The 20,639-nt window shown below is 41.8% G+C and overlaps 1 protein-coding gene across 2 annotated transcripts in view; it reads right to left on the minus strand.

Annotated features, from left to right (window-relative positions):
- klf12b (Kruppel-like factor 12b) overlaps positions 1 to 18,867 on the minus strand; it is a 151,889-nt gene extending 133,022 nt beyond the window's left edge. Inside the window, exon 1 of one of the 2 annotated variants that reach the window (XM_035773105.2) lies at positions 18,626 to 18,867. The gene's annotated coding sequence lies outside the window, so the exon portion shown is untranslated. The remainder of the gene's footprint in view (positions 1 to 18,625) is intronic. The other variant, XM_035773106.2, reaches the window with a different exon arrangement.
- Between the last annotated feature and the right edge of the window lie 1,772 nt (positions 18,868 to 20,639).

Below are 20,639 nucleotides of genomic sequence, written 5' to 3' on the forward strand. Positions count from 1 at the left end.
TAACTATAAACACAAATGAGCACACAAACTCATACCCTCAAAGAATTACAAAAAGCACATTCATTCTCTCTAACATGCACACACACACGGAGTCCTATCGAGCCCTATCCATGCAGCCTCACGGAATGGTAACACTATCAGACCGACCTCACTTAGCATTTACGCTGACACCTTGTAAACCTCCACATCCACACAACCCCCCACCCACACACACACACACACACACACACACACAGACTGAGCGCATGGAAACAGACAATACCGTACCAAGGAAAACATTCTTACTCACTGACACTCATTATATCAAATTTTACTGCGGCTATTTTTAAAAACAGGGGGGGGGAAAATTCCGCTAAGTTTGACCCATTCCAGTATTCTTGCCCCACTTAATAAAACCAGCAGCTGTGTTTACTTCGGTTGCTCATGTAGTCAAATGTTTGCGTAAGGGCTCGATTTAATCCGTAGCACAGAAGATCTGGGTTGTAGCATGATTGATATTTAAAGGCAATGTTACCGTATTGACGGAGTCTGCATTCACGGTCAATGCTGTATATGTCGGCTAAACTGGAAATTACTTTTAAAGTTCAATCACGCAACAAATAAAATAAAATAGTATTTGTCACATGCTTCGTAAGCAACAGGCGAGATCTGTGATTACTTCTACAGTATTAGAACAAGGATCAGGTCCCAAAGATGTTTGTCATAATTCCTAGTGGCTCACCTCACCTCATACAGCCCAGTTCAAGGAACCTTAACAATCATGTCATAGCCTAGATTATGTTATAGCCTAGACTAGAGGTGAAGGTTAGGGTTACAGTGAGAAGTAAGGTTAAATTCAGGAAAATATTGATTTTGGAGACGATATGTCTATGTCTAAGCACTCTATCCATAACTTTTAAACCCAAACGTTACGAATTTTGGGGGAATGTGTGAGAACATAAATGTGCTCTGTTTTTCACAGACCTTTCAAAGCGTAAGTATAGTTTGTCCTTCAGTGTTTGTCTTTTTTTTGTAGTCCTATTTTTTGTAGTCCTTTTTATGTCCTTCAGTTTTTGTCCATGTGGCTGAATATTTTTGTCGAAGTTGTTTAATTTTTATTCCACGCACAATGGTAAGATTGTGAGGTAGGGACAGACTACCTTTGCCTCTTTTCGCTACTCCATGTGTACACTGTTGTTTGTCCTTGATTGTCACTTTGCTGCTATCTGTTTCAGAAATCCATAATGCATTTTCTTTCTTTCCTCAAGCAAGACAGGCTTAAATAAGTCTGATTGCACAACAAGTGGGATGGCACTCTAACTTTTCTCAATTTCCCCTAGTCCAATAGCTCAAAACTAACACACTGGCCTGGAAAAATGAGGATTCCACACTTTTGGAGGAGAGAATCTGAACAAAAACCCAGGTGTACCTACCAGTACCCCCTGTATATAGCCTCGCTATTGTTAAGTTTTATTTATATTTGTTTTACTTAAAACCGCTTAAAGCATTGTTGGTTAAGGCATTTCACTGTAAGGTCTACTACACCTGTTGTATTCGGCACATGTGACAAATCAAATTTGATTTGATGTGGTGTGGTATTTAACAGGGTCTGCCAATGGTGTCAGATGGTACTAAAGTTTCTGTCTGTCAACAACTAGAACCAGATCCTCTACTTTCACCCCTTCCTCTGACTGTGTGGGTGTTTGCATAATCCACCCCCCACACACACACACACACACACCCTACAGCTTTAGTAAACAAACATGGGCTGGACCTGAGGTCAAGGATTGATTACACATGAGGACACGTAGAAAGAACATTTTGTCAACTTAATGGATGTCGAAATTAGTAGGGATGATGGCCTTTATATCCATACACACACACATTTCAGATTGAGATGTTTCCTGAGTGTGAAATATATTAACAATCTTATATGAAGATTTGATTGTATAACCATCTACTGAAATTGATGTTTAAATGTTTTTTCTTGATTCCCACTGCTGATAAATAGCCTATACTGTAATAAATCAGAAAATAATACATTTATGAATATTCTAAAATGTCTCAATGAAACATGCCGACCATTAATTTAAAAAAAGTATGTCATTAAATATAATGTACTGTACATACAGCAAGACTAGAAGAGGCGGTCACCAGCAATCAATTATCTAATGTGTATCTGATTTCAACAATATTCTCACCAAATCATTTCACAGCATTAATCATGTGTGTGTGTGTGTGTGCGCGTGTGTTAAATAAAGGTTAAATAAAGGTTAAATAAAATTTAAATAAAAATGTAACTTAGTATCTTGTTCCACAGCCTTTTTTTTGTTTACTCAACTTTTCGGTCGAAGTGTCACCTAGCTAAACATTTGGCTATGGGCTGGCACTGGCAGTATGGGATTATGGAGAGTGAGTTCAATTGTTTCTTTGTCATCTTGCAAGGTAGTTATCTAGCTGTGGTTAGTATCAACAAAGGCTTTGTACAAAATAACAACATTTGCGCAGATTGTAATCTATACCATAACCAAAGTGCACGGATATGCATTGCCAAAAACCGCTACTGGGCACCTTCTGGTTTGGAGTATTTTAACCTCTCTAGGGTAGGGGGCAGCATTCAGAGTTTTGGATGAAAAGCATGCCCAAATTAAACGGCCTGCTACTCGGGCCCAGAAGATATGATATGCATATAACTTGTATATTTGGTTAGAAAACACTCTAAAGTTTCCAAAACTATTAAAATAGTGTCTGAGTATAACAGAACTGATTTGGCAGGCAAAAACCTGAGACAAATCCATTCAGGATTTTTTTGGGGGGGAGGGTTGTAGTTTTATATTCAATGCCATTACAGTATCCATTGACTTAGGACTTAATTTGTAGTTCCTATGCATTCCACTAGATGTCAACAGTCTTTAGAAATTGTTTCAGGCTTGTATTCTTATAAATGAGGGAGTAAGAGCAGTCTGAATGAGTGGACCCTACCGTGTCAGAGCTTATTCATGCGCAATCCCGAGAGAGTGCATTTCTTGTTTACCTTTTATATTGACTACGTTATTGTCCGGTTCAAATATTATTGATCATTTCGGCTAAAAACAACCTGAGGATTGAATATAAACATTGTTTGACATGTTTCTATGAACTTTACGGATGCAATTTGGATTTTTTTGTCTGCCTGTTTTGACTGCGTTTGAGCCTGTGGATTACTGAAGAAAACACGTTAACAAAAGAGGTTTTTGGATATAAAGAGACTTTATTGAACAAAAGGAAAATTTGAGAAAATGTATGTCTTCTGAATGCCACCATATGAAGATCAAAGGTAAGGGATTAATTTTCTCTATTTGAGTTTTGTAACGCTTCTGCTTGGCTTGTTACTGTTTGTAATAATTTGTCAACTGGGTTATGTATGCTTTCGCCGAAAAGCATTTTGTAAATCTGACACCGTAGTTGGACTAACAAGAAGTTAATCTTTAGAAATGTTTTTTTTCTGAATTTTTACAATGAGCATTGAATTTGGCGCTCTGCAATCTTACTGGATGTTGGCCAGATGGGACGCTAGCGCCCCACATACCCTAGAGAGGTTAACAAGTCTGAGTGGCTGACGATTTCCATGGTCGTTGCAGTGTGAACACAAAAGAGATTGACTGCCAACACTCTGTTCAGTGGTGCCAACACTCTGTTCAGTGGTGCTAAGTATTGTAGGCAGGCAAACGCTTAACAATCCTACCGGTGTGTAAAAGCTTTTAAAAGTACACTCCAAAATTGTTAAAATTATTACTTTGGAGCAACATTAAAATGGAAAACCCTAGAATAAGTAAATCAAATCAAGGATGAAAGAATAGTCAGATTAACTTCTTAAGGTATAGGGGGCAGCATTTTCACTTTTGGATAAATAGCGTGCCCAATTTCAACCTCCTGCTACTCATGCCAGAAATATAAAATATGTATATTATTAGTAGATTTGGATAGAAAAAACACTGAAGTTTCTAAAACTGTTTGAATCATGTATGTGAGTATAACAGAACTTATGTAGCATGCAAAACCCCTAGGACTAACCGCTCAGAATTGTTCTTTTTTTAGGTCTCCGTCTGTTCACTGATTTCTCATTGTCAAATTATATTTCTTAGGAACCTGTTTTCTGTTCCTACTTCTTCCACTGGATGTCACCAGTCTTTGGAATTTGCGTGAGGTTATTCATTTGTGCAATGAAGAAGTATGCCATCTAGGAACTGGGTAACACTGTTGAGAGTTGGCTAAGACATGAAAAGTAGCTTTAGTTTCCTCTCGTCCTCTCTAAACAGATATACCTGTTTTCAATTTGATCGATTATTAACATTTAAAAATAACTAAGATTGTATTACAAAAGTAGTTTGAAATATTTTGGCAAAGTTTATAGGCAACTTTTAAAATATTTTGTAGTGAAGTTGCGCATTTTGGAAGCTGTTTTTTTTCTGGATAAAACTTGTCATATAAATGGACATTTTGGATATATATGGACGGAATTAATCGAACAAAAGGACCAATTGTGATGTTTATGGGACATATTGGAGTGCCATCAAAAGAAGCTCGTCAAAGTTAAGACATGTTTTATATTTTATTTCTGTGTTTTGTGTCGCGCATGCAGGGTTGAAATATGCCGCCTTCCTTGTTTACTATTGTGCTATCATCAGATAATAGCTTCTTATGCTTTCACCGAAAATACTTTTAAAAATCTGACATGTTGGCTGGGTTCACAAACGAGTGTAGCTTTAATTGAGTATCTTACATGTGTGATTTAATGAAAGTTAGATTTTTATATCAATTCATTTGAATTTGCCACAATGCATTTCCCTGGTTTTTGGCCAAGTGGGACGCGAGCCTCCCCTATCCTAGAGAGGTTAACTGAAGACTGACATAGGCATGGTGGCGTAGCAGGAAGATTGGAATGCCATGATTCAAATCCCTGGTGAGGACATGGTGAATAATAATGAGCTGTATAAATTAAATTAACATGCACAATGTCATCATGGATGTCAACATGTGTCAAATATGTACGTTGGAAACATTGTATGTTAAAAGCACTCTGTGTGTGTGTCACGCCCTGATATGTGTCACCTGTCTTTGTTATTGTCTCTTCTTTTCCCCATTAGTCCCCGGTGTATTTATCCCTGTATCTCTGTGCCAGGTTGTCTTGTTTTGCCAAGTCAACCAGCGTTTCTCCTAGCTCCTATTTTTCCCAGTCTGTTTTTTCCTAGCCCTCCTGGTTGACACTTGCCTGTCCGTACGCCAAATCCACCTGCCTGACCACTCTGCCTGTTCTGACCTCGAGCCTGCCCATCGCCTGGAACTGTTTGGACTCTGACCTGCCTTTTGCCTAACCCTTTTGGTATTATAAATATCGGAGCTCAACCATGTGCCTCGTGTCTACATTTGGGACTCGCCTCGTGCCCTTGCAGTGTGGGTGTTCCTAACCATTTTTTTATGAATTGGAGCTACATTTGGGCCAACTAAAATGTTAAGTTCAGGTAACACTTTGGATGAAAAATGTATTTAAATAAAAAAGTCTGTGGAAGAAGTTACTAAATAATTATTTGTTGAATGTTTTTTTACAGTGTGTGTTGCTGGAGTCTTGCTATTGTGCGTGTCTGTCTTCTGTTATAGACAGCATGCATCTGTCTATAACATGAGCTGCTCAATATGTGTTGATATATCTTTCAAAAACAGTGTGGTAGAAAGGACTAACGTTAGCCATCGAGGATACTACTTTCTCAACAACATTGATGCCCTGAATCAGTTGGAAAAAGTGATGGGCTACTTTCTACACATGCCACAGTCAGTGTGAACCGGGGTGACTTGACACAACGCTGGCAAACAAGATGTAGCTACAAACAAAACAGAGTTAAATGGTTACCGTCTGCCGTGAAGCATTCCATGTGTACACAGGTAAGAGTCTAGCTACATTTTCAGATATTGTAAGTTTCACATTTAGTCAGAAAGTCATTTTCATTGCAAGTTACAGCATAGTGTTAGCTAGCTAGCAAACGTTAGCTGGCTGTCTCACTAGCTAACGTTATGTGTATGATCTGTGTAGTAATAATATTTGGGAGTTTTTCCTTGCTGTAGGCTACTACTTTTACCACTAAGTCTTGAAATCTTTGGTTGTTTACCAAACTACTCACTGTGTTTAGCACATGACATGTGAATGCTTAAGAGATGGTTGGGCTAACGCTTAAGCGGGTGTGAATGATGCTGAATGGGTGTAGACAAAGAAGAGCTCTCCAGTAGGTGTTCCAAAATATTCAAGATACATTTTCTCAAAAGTAGGGTTAGAATTGTATCAACTTTCAAAGCAGAATTACTTTCCCATTTTTCCTCAACTGCAGTGTATGATATTCCATTTACTAGCCCTGGGTCTTTACTTTTATCCAATGTAAAAACACACTTTAAAATTCTGCTATATATGTTTACATCCCTGTTAGTGAGCATTTCTCCTTTGCCAAGTTAATCCATCCACCTGACAGGTGTAGTATATCAAGAAGCTGATTAAACAGCATGATCCTTAAAAACAGGTGCACCTTTATATGTGCAATTTTGTTCAACACAATGCCACAAATGTCTACATTTTCAGGGAGCGCGCAATTGGCATGCTTACTGCAGGAATGTCCACAAGATCTGTTGCCAGATAATTTAATATTAATATCTCTACAGTAAGCCTCCTCCAACGTCATTTTAGAGAATTTGGCAGTATGTCCAACCGACCTCACAACCGCAGACCATGTGTAACTATGCCAGCCCAGGACCTTCACATCTGCCTTACAGCTGATGAAACTGAGGAGTATTTCTGTCTGTAATAAAGCCCTTTTGTGGGGAAAAACTCATTCTGATTGGCTGGCTCCCCAGGCCCACCAATATCTGCGCTCGCTCCTAGTCATGTGAAATCCATCGATTATGGCCTATTGAATGTTTTTCAATTGACTGATTTCCTTATATAAATTGTAAGTCAGTCAAATTGTTCAAATTGTTGCGTTTATATTTTTGTTCAGCATAGATAAGGATATTTAAACCCATTTACCCCCTGTGCACTTAGAAAGGTGGTACTGTAAATCCAATCCATTATTTTAAAATCGTTTTCAAGACCTGGTCAGTTTATTCAATATTAGTTGGAACAATTATCAGTGATAGATTACAATAGCTAGTCCATAACATTTCATCTGTTGACAATTGCTCCAATCTGTGTCTGTTATTACAACGTGTTAGACAGCCGATGCCAGTGGTGGCAGGACCCTGTAGAGGAATTATAATTGGACTGGAATGAACCTTGTGGACCAGTAGACTGTCTGCTGCTGATTGGACAGTTAGACAGCTGATTGGTTTGATTGACTGTGTCCATTGCTGATTGGTCCTTTTTCGTTGATTGGACACAGACTGGGTCCATTGCTGATTGGACTGTCCAATCAGTAGCGAACTATCTATTTCTAGGGCCCAATCAAATCTGCGTTGGTTGGAACGGAATCCAAGACATTAAAATAGAATTCAGTAATATTGAAAAAGCTATTGAACTTAGGAAGAAGTAGGAAATCAACTAAATGTATTAAACTTATTAGAAAATGTATACATTTTCTCAAGTCATGTTAAACATGGACAAAATGCATCAGTGATTCGTATTTTCCTGCAACTTTCTGAAACGGCAAAGGAATGCCCTGTCTGTGCATGTGCAACGTGCAAGTATGTCTACACTTTGTGTAGCCGTTAGCGATGATGTTAACGAAAACCTTCTTCTGGTAAAGATGGAAAGGCTTTCCCAAAAATGTTCTCAATTAAATATTAACTACAAAGTGTCCTATGCCCACCTGGAAGAATGATTTCATTATTATTTGCAGCAATCCAGTGGCCATATTTCTTTTAAATTCTTCTATTTTCCCAGACCTCAAAAGTAGTCTCCTGATGTGGTTTTAAGCATGGTCGTGGACTTACAGCATCCAATTTAGTTGTCTTTCTGTTAAAATGTGTGAGTTTGAGAGCGGAAACCTGAAAAGATGGGGAAAACAGAAGCCTGGAAAAACTAAATAGAGAAAACAGAATTTGGGGAAAAAAACGAAATATAGGTCTGTTAGTGATTGGACAGACAGACTGTCTGTTGCTGATTGGTCATTTATAATTGATTCATAATTGACTACCTAGGCTGAACTCTGTTTTATTTAATTTAAATATATTTAAACAGGGAAATCCCATTGAGACCAAGGCCTTTTTTTCCAATGGAGCCCTTCACACAATCATACAATTCACAATATTTACAAATCCAATGCAATAAAAACATAAAATATTTACAAGTTAAGTAAGAAACACTTTCAACAATAAAAAAAGTCATCAACAATCCGTTGAAACTGCCCTAGTGGCACTGAAACATCCAACCTTGTGGAATGGTCTCTAAAATTCTCTACAGTGCAAAAAAACTAAACGCAGAACGACCTAAGTCCGTGGAGACTGCGGGGATCTCCAGAGTTAGCCACCCCTGTGATCGGGTCTGATGACTCATATGTCTGTAATATAACAATGAAGTAAGGTATGGCAGAAGTTTGCACAAGAGCCTTTATAAACAAGAGCAGGGCATTGATCTATGAGTCTTAAGAGAGGCCTACTTTCTGATACAGAGTGCAGGAATGCAGGGATGTGTACTGAACCTATAAGCCATAATAAAAGTATAGTGCACTATGATAAACAGTGTCCAATGGCACAAATACAGTGGCAGCTGCATTCAAATAGACAAAAATCACCATAGTCTAAAGTCGGAATGAATGTCAACTGAATGATTTGTTTTCTGCTGTTTAATGAAAGGCCCTATTCCAAAATGGGTCTAACAATGGGCATCTCCATTGGGCATGTTTTTAGTCCAAAACTAGGCTAAGTCTGGGAAACATGACCAAATACAGTTATGTATACAGTATAACATATATTATAAATATAGAAAACATTTATACACAATGTTATTGTTTATTTAAAAAATATATATTTGTAATATATGTTATAACGTATATGTATCAATATAATTTATGAATGTGAACGTTGTTTTCAGTGTAAATGCTAAGTACATTATATTACCCCATATAAAGTGTACTAATGCTGAGGCAAGGGGACCTATGGTAAATAGATTTAAAGTGAGAGCTTAAATGGGCACGAATCTGTCTCCCTGAATACCGTTGAGCAGCAGTGGATCTGCTCTTACCCCCCTCCCCTCCCTACCCCTAACCCACCACACATACACACACACAGACACATACAGACAAACACACGCACACCCTGCGGCTGTCACAGTGTTAAAGGCAGGGCCTCTTTCCAGCACGGGGGTAAGGTCACAGAGGTCAGTGCTCAGTCTCCTCCCTCCCTCCCTCCCTCCCTCCCTCCCTTGCAGCCCCCCTCCCCTCCTTGGCTCTCCCTGGCCCCAAACCCCTGTTGTACAAATGCCTTTGCTGTCAGCTCTGGCCCGGTCCCCTGTAATTGAAAAGAACAGGCCAGGGCCAGCCCCCAGCCGCCCCTAGCCCTGCCTGGGTTGTGTTGAGCCTCTGGGCCCGGTGACAGCCACCAATCAATATCAATACTATTAACACCCTGGAAATCAGAGCCACTACCGATGACATCCAAGACACCATCCACCCGCCCCGTGCACACACACACACACACACACACACACACACACACACACACGTGGCAGGGCAATAAATTGCAATGTCCGTACTGTGAGACGCCTAAGACAGTGCTACAAGGTGACATGACGGACAGCTGATGGTCCTCGCAATGGCAGACCACGTGTAACAACACCTGCACAGGATCGGTACATCTGAACATCACACCTGCGGGACAGGTACAGGATGGCAACAACAACTGCCCAAGTTACACCAGGAATGCACAATCCCTCCATCAGTGCTCAGACTGTCCGCAACAGGTTGAGAGAGGCTGGATTGAGGGCTTGTAGGCCTGTTGTAAGCCAGGTCCTCACCGGCAACAATGTCGCCCATGGGCACAAACCCACCGTCGCTGGACCAGACAGGACGGCAAAAAGTGCTCTTCACTGACGAGTCGCAGTTTTGTCTCACCAGGGGTGATGGTCGGATTTGCATTTATCGTGGAAGGAGTGAGCGTTACACCGAGGCCTGTACTCTGGAGCGGGATTGATTTGGAGGTCAAGGGTCAGTCATGGTCTGGGGTGGTGTGTCACAGCATCATCGGACTGAGCTTGTTGTCATTGCAGGCAATCTCAACGCTGTGCCATACAGGGAAGACATCCTCCTCCCTCATGTGGTACACTTCATGTCGGCTCATCCAGACATGACCCTCCAGCATGACAATGTCACCAACCATGCTGCTCATTCTATGCGTAATTTCCTACAGGACAGGAATGTCAGTGTTCTGCCATGGCCAGCGAAGAGCCAGGATTTGAATCCCATTGAGCACGTCTGGGACCTGTTGGATCGGAGGGTGAGGGCTAGGGCCATACCCCCCAAAAAATGTCCAGGAACGTGCAGGTGCCTTGATGGAAGAGTGGGGTAACATCTCACAGCAAGAATTGGCGCAGTCCATGAGGAGGAGATGCACTGCAGTACTTAATGCAGCTGGTGGATTTTGACCCCCCCTTTGTTCAGGGACACATCATTTTAATAATGTTTGTCACATGTCTGTGGAACTTGTTCAGTTTATGTCTCAGTTGTTGAATCTTGTTCATACAAATATTTACACATGTTAAGTTTTTTTTCTTCGTTTTTTTCATAAGGAAATCAGTCAATTGGTTTAAATTCATTAGGCCCTATGGACTGGGAATAAACACAGCTACACTACAGTGCCTTCTGGAAAGTATTCCGACCCCTTGAATTTTTCAACATTTTATAATTTAACAGCCTTATTCTAAAATGGATCAAATAAAATCATCAGTTATCTAAACACAATACCCCATAATTGTTGCAAATGTATAAAAAAATGAACAGTAACACCCTTTGCTATGAGACTTGAAATTGAGCTCAGGTGCATACTGTTTCCATTGATCATCCTTGAGATGTTTCTACAACTTGATTAGAGTCCACCTGTGGTAAATTAAATTGATTGGACATGATTTGGAAAGACACACATCTGTCTATATAAGGTCCCACAGTTGACAATGCATCTCAGAGCAAAAACCAAGCCATGAGGTCAAAGGAATTGTCTGTAGAGCACCAAGACAAGATTGCGTCGAGGCTAAGATTTGGGGAAGGATACCAAAACATTTCTGCAGCATTGAAGGTTCCCAAGAACACAGTGGCCTCCATCATTTCTTAAATGGAAGAAGTTTGGAACCGCCAAGACTCTTCCTTGAGCTGGCCGCCTGGCCAATCTGAGCAATCGGGGGAGAAGGGCCTTAGTCAGGGAGGTGACCAAGAACCCAATGCCAACTCTGACAGAGCTCTAGAGTTCTTCTGTGGAGATGGGAGATCCTTCCAGAAGGACAACCATCTCTGCAGCACTCCACCATTTAGGCTTTATTGGCAATGGCCAGATTTCTCAGTAAAAGGCACATGACAGCCCGTTTGGAGTTTGGTGCCAAAAGGCACCTAAATACTCTCAGACCATGAGAAACAAGATTTTCTGGTCGGATGAAACCAAGATTGAAGCATGGTGGTGGCAGCATCATGCTGTGGGGATTCTTTGGGACTGGGAGACTAGTTAGGATCAAGGCAAAAATGAACGGAGCAAAGTACAGAGAGACCCTTTATGAAAACCGCTCAGGACCTCAGACTGGGGTGAATGTTCACCTTACAACAGGACAATGACCCTAAGCACACAGTCAAGACAACGTATGAGTGGCTTCGGGAAAAAAAAAGTCTCTGAATGTCCTTGAGTGGCCCAGCCAGAGCCCAGACTTCAACAAGATCGAACATCTCTGGGGTGACCTGGAAATAGCTGTGCAGCATAACTCCCTACCCAACCTGACAGCGCTTGAGAGGATCTGCAGAGAAGAATGGGAGAAACTCCCCAAATACAGGTGTGCCAAGCCTGTAGCGTCATACTCAAGAAGACTCAAGGCTGTAGTCACTGCCAAAGGTGCTTCAACATACTGTAGTACTGGTTGAAGGGTCTGAATAATTATGCAAATGTGATATTTCAGTTTCTTATTTGTAATAAATTAGCAAACATTTCTAAAAAACTGTTTTTGCTTTGTCATTATGGGGTTGTCATCAAAATGTAATTAATTTTAGAGTAAGGCTGTAACGTAACAAAATGTGGAAAGAGTCAACGGTCTGAATACTTTCTGAAGGAAACATTGGCAGAAGAATGGCCTCAGTGACTTTCAATGTGGCACTGTCATACGATGCCACCTTTCCGACAAGTCTGTTCATCAAATTTCTGCCCTGCTAGAGCTGCCTCTCAACTGAAGTGGAAATGTCTAGGAGCAACAACGGCTCTACCGCAAAGTGGTAGGCCACACAAGCTCACAGCACTGGACCACCAAGTGCTGAAGCGAGTAGCATGTAGAAATCATCTGTCCTCAGTTACAACACTCACTACCAAGTTCTAAACTGCCTCTAGAAGCAACTGTTCGTTGGGAGCTTCATGAAATGGGTTTCCATGGCCAAACAGCCGCACACAAGCATAAGATCACCATGCGCAATGCCAAGCATCGGCTGGAGGTGTGTAAAGCTTGCCTCCATTGGACTCTGGAGCATTGAAAATGCATTCCATGCTTCACCATCTGGCAGTCCAATGGACAAATCTGGGTTTGCAGATGCCAGGGGAACTCTACCTGACTGAATGCATAGAGCCAACTATAGAGCCACTCTTCATTGGCTGTGGGAAATAGAACACAATGTTCCGCACATCGATTCAGAGCCTCCCAAACATGCTCAATGGGTGAACTGTCTGGTAAATATGCAGGCCATGGAAGAACTGGGAATTTTTCAGCTTCAAGGAATTGTGTACAGATCCTTGTGACATGGTGCTGTGCATTATCATGCTGAAACTTGAGGTGATGGTGGCAAATGAATAGCATGACAATGGGCCTCAGGATCTTGTCACGGTATCTCTGTGCATTCAGATTGCCATCAATAAAATGCTTTGTTTTCGCTGTCCTTAGTTTATGCCTGCCCATACCATAACTCCACCGCCACCATGGGGCAGTCTGTTCACAGCGTTGACATCATCAAACCGCTTGCCCACACATCTGCCATCTGCCCGGTACAGTTGAAACCGGGATTCATCCGTGAAGAACACACTTCTCCAGAGTGGCAGTGACCATTGCCCACTGAAGTCAGTTATAATGCCAAACTGCAGTCAGGTGAGGACCTTGGTGAGGATGACGAGCACGCAGATAAGCTGACACTTTGTGCAGAAATTCCTCGGTTGTGCAAACCCAGAGTTTCATCAGCTGTCCGGGTGGCTGGTCTCAGACGATCCCAAAGGTGAAGAAGCCGGATGTGGAGGTCCTGGGCTGGCGGTTGGATGTACTTCCAAAATCTCTAAAATGATGAAGGTGGCTTTCTCTCATAATGGCTCTGGTGGACATTCCTGCAGTCAGCATGCCAATTGCATGCTCCCTCAACTTGAGACATCTGTGGTGTTGTGTGACAAAAGTGCACATTTTAGAATGTCCATAAATATGCAGGAACAGATATAGCCCTTGGTTCTCTCCAGATCTGACTGCCCTTAACCAACACAAAAACATCCTGTGGCGTTCTGCATTAGCGTCGAACAGCCCCTGTGAAATGCAACTTTTTAGGGAAGTTAGAAACCAATATACACAGGCAGTTAGAAAAGCCAAGGCTAACTTTTTCAAGCAGAAATGTGCTTTCTGCGACACAAACTCAAAAAACTTCCGGTACATTGTAAAGTCCATGGAGAATAAGAGCACCTCCTCCCAGCTGCCCACTGCACTGATAAATCCACTATAATTGAGAATTTCAATAAGCATTTTTCTACGAATGGCAATGCTTTCCATGCTTTCCACCTGGCCACCCCTACCCCGGTCAACAGCACTGCACCCCCCACAGCAACTCGCCCAAGCCTTCCCCATTTCTCCTTCTCCCAAATTCAGTCAGCTGATGTTCTGAAAGAGCTGCAAAATCTTGACCCCAACAAATCAGCCGGGCTAGACAATCTGGACCCTTTCTTTCTAGAATGATCTGCCAAAATTGTTGCAACCCCTATTACTAGCCTGTTCAACCTCTCTTTCATGTGGTCTGAGATTCCCAAAGATTGGAAAGCAGCTGCGGTCATCCCCCTCTTCAAAGAGGGAGACACTCTAGACCTAAACTGCTGGAGACCGATATCCATTCTACCCTGCCTTTAAGGTCTTCGAAAGCCAAGTTAACATCCAGATCACCGACCATTTCAAATCCCACCGTAACTTCTCTGCTATGCAATCTGGTTTCAGAGCTGGTCATGGGTGCAGCTCAGCCACGCTCAAGCTTCTAAACGATATCTTAACCACCATCGATAAGAAACAATACTGTGCAGCCGTATTCATTGACCTGGCCAAGGCTTTCGACTCTGTCAATCACCACATCCTCATCGGCAGACTCAACAGCCTTGGTTTCTCAAATGATTGCCTCGCCTGGTTCACCAAGTACTTCTCCGACAGAGTTCAGTGTGTCAGAACTGAGGGCCTGTTGTCCGGGCCTCTGACAGTCTCTATGGGGGTGACACAGGGTTCAATTCTTGGGCAGACTCTCTTCCCTGTATATATCAATGATGTCGCTCTTGCTGCTGGTGAGTCTCTGGTCCACCTTTACGTACACAACACCATTCTGTATACTTCTGGCCCTTCTTTGGACACTTAACAATCCTGCAGACGAGCTTCAATGCCATACAACTCTCCTTCTGTGGCCTCCAACTGCTCTAAAATGCAAGTAAAACTAAATGCATGCTCTTCAACCGATCTCTGCCTGCACCTGCCCACCCGCCCAGCATCACTACTCTGGACGGTTCTGAGTTAGAATATGTGGACAACTACAAGTACCTAGGTGTCTGGTTAGACTGTAAACTCTCCCTCCAGACTCACATAAAACATCTCCAATCCAAAGTTAAATAGGAAGCCAATTCTAGATTTCGCAACAAAGCTTCACTCATGCTGCCAAACCTACCCTCGTAAAACTGACCATCTTACCGATCCTCGACTTTGGCGATGTCATTTACGAAATAGCCTCCAACACCCTACTCAACAAATTGGATGCAGTCTATCAGAGTGCCTTCTGTTTTGTCACCAAAGTCCCATATACTACCCACCACTGCGACCTGTACACTCTCATTGGCTGGCCCTCGCTTCATACTCGTCGCCAAACCCACTGGCTCCAGGTCATCTACAAGACCCTGCTAGGTAAAGTCCCGCCTTATCTCTGCTCGCTGGTCACCATAGCTTCACCCACCCGTAGCACGCGTTCCAGCAGGCATATCTCACTTGTCACCCCCAAAGCCAATTCCTCCTTTGCTGCCTCTCCTTCCAGTTCTCTGCTGCCATTGACTGGAACAAACTACACAAATCTCTGAAACTGGAAACACTTATCTCCCTCACTAGCTTTGAGCAGCCCACAGATCACTGCACCTGTACATAGCCCATCTATAAATAGCCCAAACAACTACCTCTTCCTCTACTGTATTTATTTATTTATTTTTCTCCTTTGCACCCCAGTATTTCTACTTTGCACACTCATCTACTGTAAAATCTACCATTCCAGTGTTTTACTTGCTATATTGTATTTATTTCACCACCATGGCCTTTTTTTTGCCTTTACCTCCCTTATCTCAACTCATTTGCTCACATTGTATATAGACTTATTTTTCTACTGAATTATTGACTGTATGCTTGTTTTACTCCATGTATAACTTTCCATGTGTCAAACTGCTTTTCTTTATCTTGGTCAGGTCGCAGTTGTAAATGAGATCTTGTTCTCAACTTACCTACCTGGTTAAATAAAAAACATATTAAAAAAATACTGTCCCCAGCAGAAGCTGCACCTGTGTAATTTGTTGTTTTGCCCCCAAAATAACACGTTGTATTCAGGACAAAAAGTTAATTGCTTTGCCACATTTTTGTAGTACTACTTTAGGACCTTGTTGTAATGTTTTGGTGGAACATTTGTATTCTGTATTGGCTTCCTTCTTTTCACTCAATTAGGTTAGTATTGTGGATACATCCTCAGTTTTCTCCTATCACAGTCGTTAAACTCTGTAACTGTTTGAAAGTCACTATTAGAATCATTGTGAAATTTCCTCTCCGGCAACTGAGTTAGAAAGAACACCTGTATCTTTGTAGTGACTGGGTGTATTGATGCAACATCCATAATGTAATTAATAACTTTTTTTACCCATCTATCAATAGCCGCTCCTCTTTGCAAGTCATTGGGAAATCTCCCTGGTCTTTGTGATTGAATCTGTGTTTGAAATTCACTGCTCGACTGAGAGACCTTACAGATAATTATATGTGTGGGGTACAGAGATGAGGTAGTCATTCAGAAATCATCTTAAACACTATTATTGCACACAGAGTGAGTCCATGCAACCTTGAGACTTGTTAAGTACATTTTTACTCTTGAACTTATTTAGGCTTGCCATAGCAAAGGGGTTGAATACTTACTGACTCAAGACATTTCAGCTTTTCAGGTTATATTAATTTGTAAAATCTTTAAAAAACATAAAACCACTTTGACGTTATGGGGTATTGTGTATAGGCCAGTGACAAAACAAATCACAAAAACACAGCATTTTGGTGAAAAAGTCAAGGGGTGTGAATCCAAAAGGTGTGTACAAGGGGTGTGTATACAGGCTCCTGAGTTGCACAGCAATCTAAGGCACTGCATCTCAGTGCTAGAGGAGTCACTACAGACCCTGGTTTGATCCCGGGCTGTATCTCAACCGGCCATGATCAGGTGTCCCATAAGGCAGCACACAATTGGCCCAGCATCGTCTGGGTTAGTGGAGGGTGTGGCCGGGGTAGGCAGTCATTGTAAAATAATAATTTGTTCTTAACTGACTAGTTAAATAAAGGTTAAATAACATTTTAAAAAAATGTAAAATACGGGCAGCTGTATCGGTGTCGCCGGCGGTAGCGAGTAACGTGGCAATTTGTTTTACTCCCAGGATTATACTTCAAGTAGGACAGCAGACTACACAAGGAATAACTAATATTGGTAGCCATCTAGACGTCACCATGATACAGTCTACTCAATGGGGAGAGCACGAACTGCAACCACACTGGGACAGTGTCCTTAGCCGTCACAACGATGTGATTCGGTTCACCTGGCTCTCGGCTGCGCAACATACGTCATCATTTTACAGGCCGGGAGTGTCCGCACAGCCTCTCCCCCTTTCCATTTGTTTAATTTAAACAGCATTGTTAAATAATGTCATAGTATCAGCTAAACCTTCTCGCTTCAACAGTAGTATACAAACATTTGGTGGCACTGAAAGAAAGGAACATGTGAGTTTGGTCAAATAATATGCGTTATTGTTTAGGCTTATATCAATATTTTATTATATAGTTAACTAGGGTTTGAAGTAGGTGTACAGTATCTACAGTAGCTGTCTTATTTGTATTTGTTCAGTGCCTCAATGTATTTCATAAACAGTATTGGATATAGCTGTACAGATTCCTGTCTCGAATCAACCCAAGATGATGAAACCTGAAGGGACAAAGTGCTCGACAAGGTGGCCCAGAGGAAGCAGCTGTTTTCAACCCCATTGCCTCATTCTTCCAAGAGCTTACGGAGTTTGAATGACGACCTCTAGTGAGGTAAGTACACACACACACGACACAAGCTTGATATGTCCCTTGTCACCTGTCTCTTTACCTCCAGAGTAACAGCCCCGGTGCTCTCTGTCTCTCATTCTATTCTTTATTTTTCCAGGCTTGTCATAGGGGTGAGAAGAGCTGTCAAATCAGAACTGAGGAGGATCGTTAGGGAGCCCCATGAGAAACACCTGATGCTGTGCTGACTTCTCTCTCCTGGATGCTCTCCTGCCCAAACTGTCCCGTTGTGTTTTACTGCCTCTGAATCCCCTTACGCCGAATAGAGTTGCCCCTGATCGCAGATCTAGAATTGTACCCAATCTCTCGCTCCCCCACACCACTCACATACAATATAGTTTTAAAATAAGTGTTGTAATGATGCTCTTATTTGGTTACACGTGTTAACTGTTACTTCTATTTTCCATTCTGTTGTTCATTTGCAGTTCATTTTGTTACCCATTTGAATACATTTCTTTTTATGCACAAATGTATTGTTTTCCTACATTTACTTTTCAGTGAGACTTGCCCTGTAAATTTACAGCATAACCCTGGCACCCGAGTTGCCAGTTCAATGCTGTAATTTTGCTTTACAGCAGAGAAGCTGCAATATATTTCACATGACTAATCTCTAATAATAAAACATTACAGCATCCCTGCTATAAATTTACAGCAGAGATGCTGTATGCTGTAATATGTTTTACAGTAAGGAAAATAGTACTGTACATATACAGGGAAAAGTTTTACAGTGCACAATGGCACACACGGGCAGCCAGGCAGTGTGCAGTATGTAGCTAGATGACCAGGAGTTGTCATAAGGCTGGACACAGCAATGACAGCTGAATCACACACACACACAATCCCACAAGCATGACAAATGAGAACCACAGCATGAGATGAACAGAAGAAGGAGGAAACGTTTCCACAGACCTTGTCAGAAGCTGCAGAGCCGTAGAAAACGGTTTTCCCTTCTCCAGTCCTCTCTCTTTTGCTCCTCTCTCTCTCACTCCTGCGTGTGCAGCTCCCTCCCCTTCTGTCTCTCAGCTGCTGAGCTCTTGCAGTTCTCAGGAAATGAATGGGGAGCTGCACAGAGAACTGTTGTACTTGCAAATTACTTAGCTTGCCCGCCCCTATCACATGATCTGCTAAATGTAGGGTGGGCCAGTGGGTGGAGGCTTCATAGGCAACGGGAAGACAATATACTCTTGCTTGAACAGCATGCATCTAATTACATGGGGCCCCTCGTGGGAGGTTTCCGACGCATCCGTCCAGGCAGGCAGGCAGGCAGGCAGCTCTCTCTCTCTCTCTCTCTCTCTCTCTCTCTCTCTCTCTCTCTCTCTCTCTCTCTCTCTCTCTCTCTCTCTCTCTCTCTCTCTCTCTCTCTCTCTCTCTCTCACTCTATGCCTTTCTCTCTCTCCCTGCCTCTTTTTCTCTCTGCCTCTCAGGGCTGGGGGTGATCACTGGAGTGCCTCCCCATTTAAAGGGACAATCAGCAGTTGCTAAATTAATTTTGGGACTTTTAAATTAATGATATGTACCCATTAATTCGTATAAATGCGTCATGAGCACAGTTCAAACAACAAGCTCTCATAATCTCAATGCAGAATTAGACGTTCATCCACGTTCTCCAAACGTGAAATGTCAAAGCTGCTCCAAACCTCAAAATTAGAAGTGTTTTTGAAGCTCCTGCTGCTCCGTATCGTTCCAAAAGTCAAATTTCAAAAGTAAGGGTTAAGGTTTGTGATATGGTTAAATCATAACGTTTAGGTGCTCATTCCAAATGGTTAAGGTAAGGGTTAAGGTTTGGGATAGACTTACAACCATAAATAAAAAACAGTGTTCATTGCTGAGATCAAACACACAACCTTCTGATCAAAGTCATGGGATTATGGCTATCCACCACCTCTGCCATTCCAGCATTCTACCAAAACCCTAGTCTACTTGATGGTAGCAGTGCTCACAGCAGTGCTCACTGTTGCCCCTAGTGACCAGTTTTGAAGGCGCTGTATAGCCCAAAAACATGGTTAATTAAACCTATAATTTTGATATCGTGGATGGTCAGTTCTTGAATCCATAGCCTTTGAATTTGAGAATGGTTATATTTCTGCAGCCCCATCCCTCCACTTTTTACAAAAACTGTGGTGGAGAAGATGCTTTGTTATTGTTTCAACTGCAGATTACTGCTTTAAAAGAGAAACAGAGAGTAGAAGATAGGAGAGAGAGGGGATAGTGAAGACCCATCCTACTAGGCAAAAACTGGGGGAATCAACGCTGTTCCCATGTAATTTCAGCAGCAAAATTCAATGTGATGACATTGAATCAACCTGGCAAACTGATTGGATTTTTATTTTTTATTTTTTTATTTTTTTCATACAGTGCATTCGGAAAGTATTCTGACCTCTTGACTTTTACCACATTTTCTTATGTTACAGCCTTATCCTAAAATTGATTACACTTTTTTTAAATGTATTTTTACAAAATAAATAAAAAAACACCAAATGTACATAAGCCTTCAGACCCTTTGCTATGAGACTCACAATTGAGCTCAAGTGCATCCTGTTTCCATTGATCATCTTTGAGATGTTTCTACATCTTGATCGGAGTCCACCATTCAATTGATTGGACATGATTTGGAAAGGTACACACCTGTCTATATAAGGTCCCACAGTTGACAGTGCATGTTAGAACAAAAAATCAAGCCATGAGGTCGAAGGAATTGTCCGCAGAACTTTGAGACAGGATTGTGTCGAGGCACAGATCTGGGGAAGGGTACCGCAACATTTGTTTTTCAACAGGACAATGACCCAACACACCTCCAGGCCGTGTAAGGGCTAATTGACCAGTTGAGATGGTTTGGGATGAGTTGGACCGCAGAGTGAATGAAAAGCAGCCACCAATTGCTCAGCATATGTGGGAACTCCTTCAATAAGTTGGAAAAGCATCC

The sequence above is a fragment of the Oncorhynchus keta genome, chromosome 7, assembly GCF_023373465.1.
Source record: "Oncorhynchus keta strain PuntledgeMale-10-30-2019 chromosome 7, Oket_V2, whole genome shotgun sequence".
In the NCBI taxonomy this organism is placed as follows: Eukaryota; Metazoa; Chordata; class Actinopteri; order Salmoniformes; family Salmonidae; genus Oncorhynchus; species Oncorhynchus keta.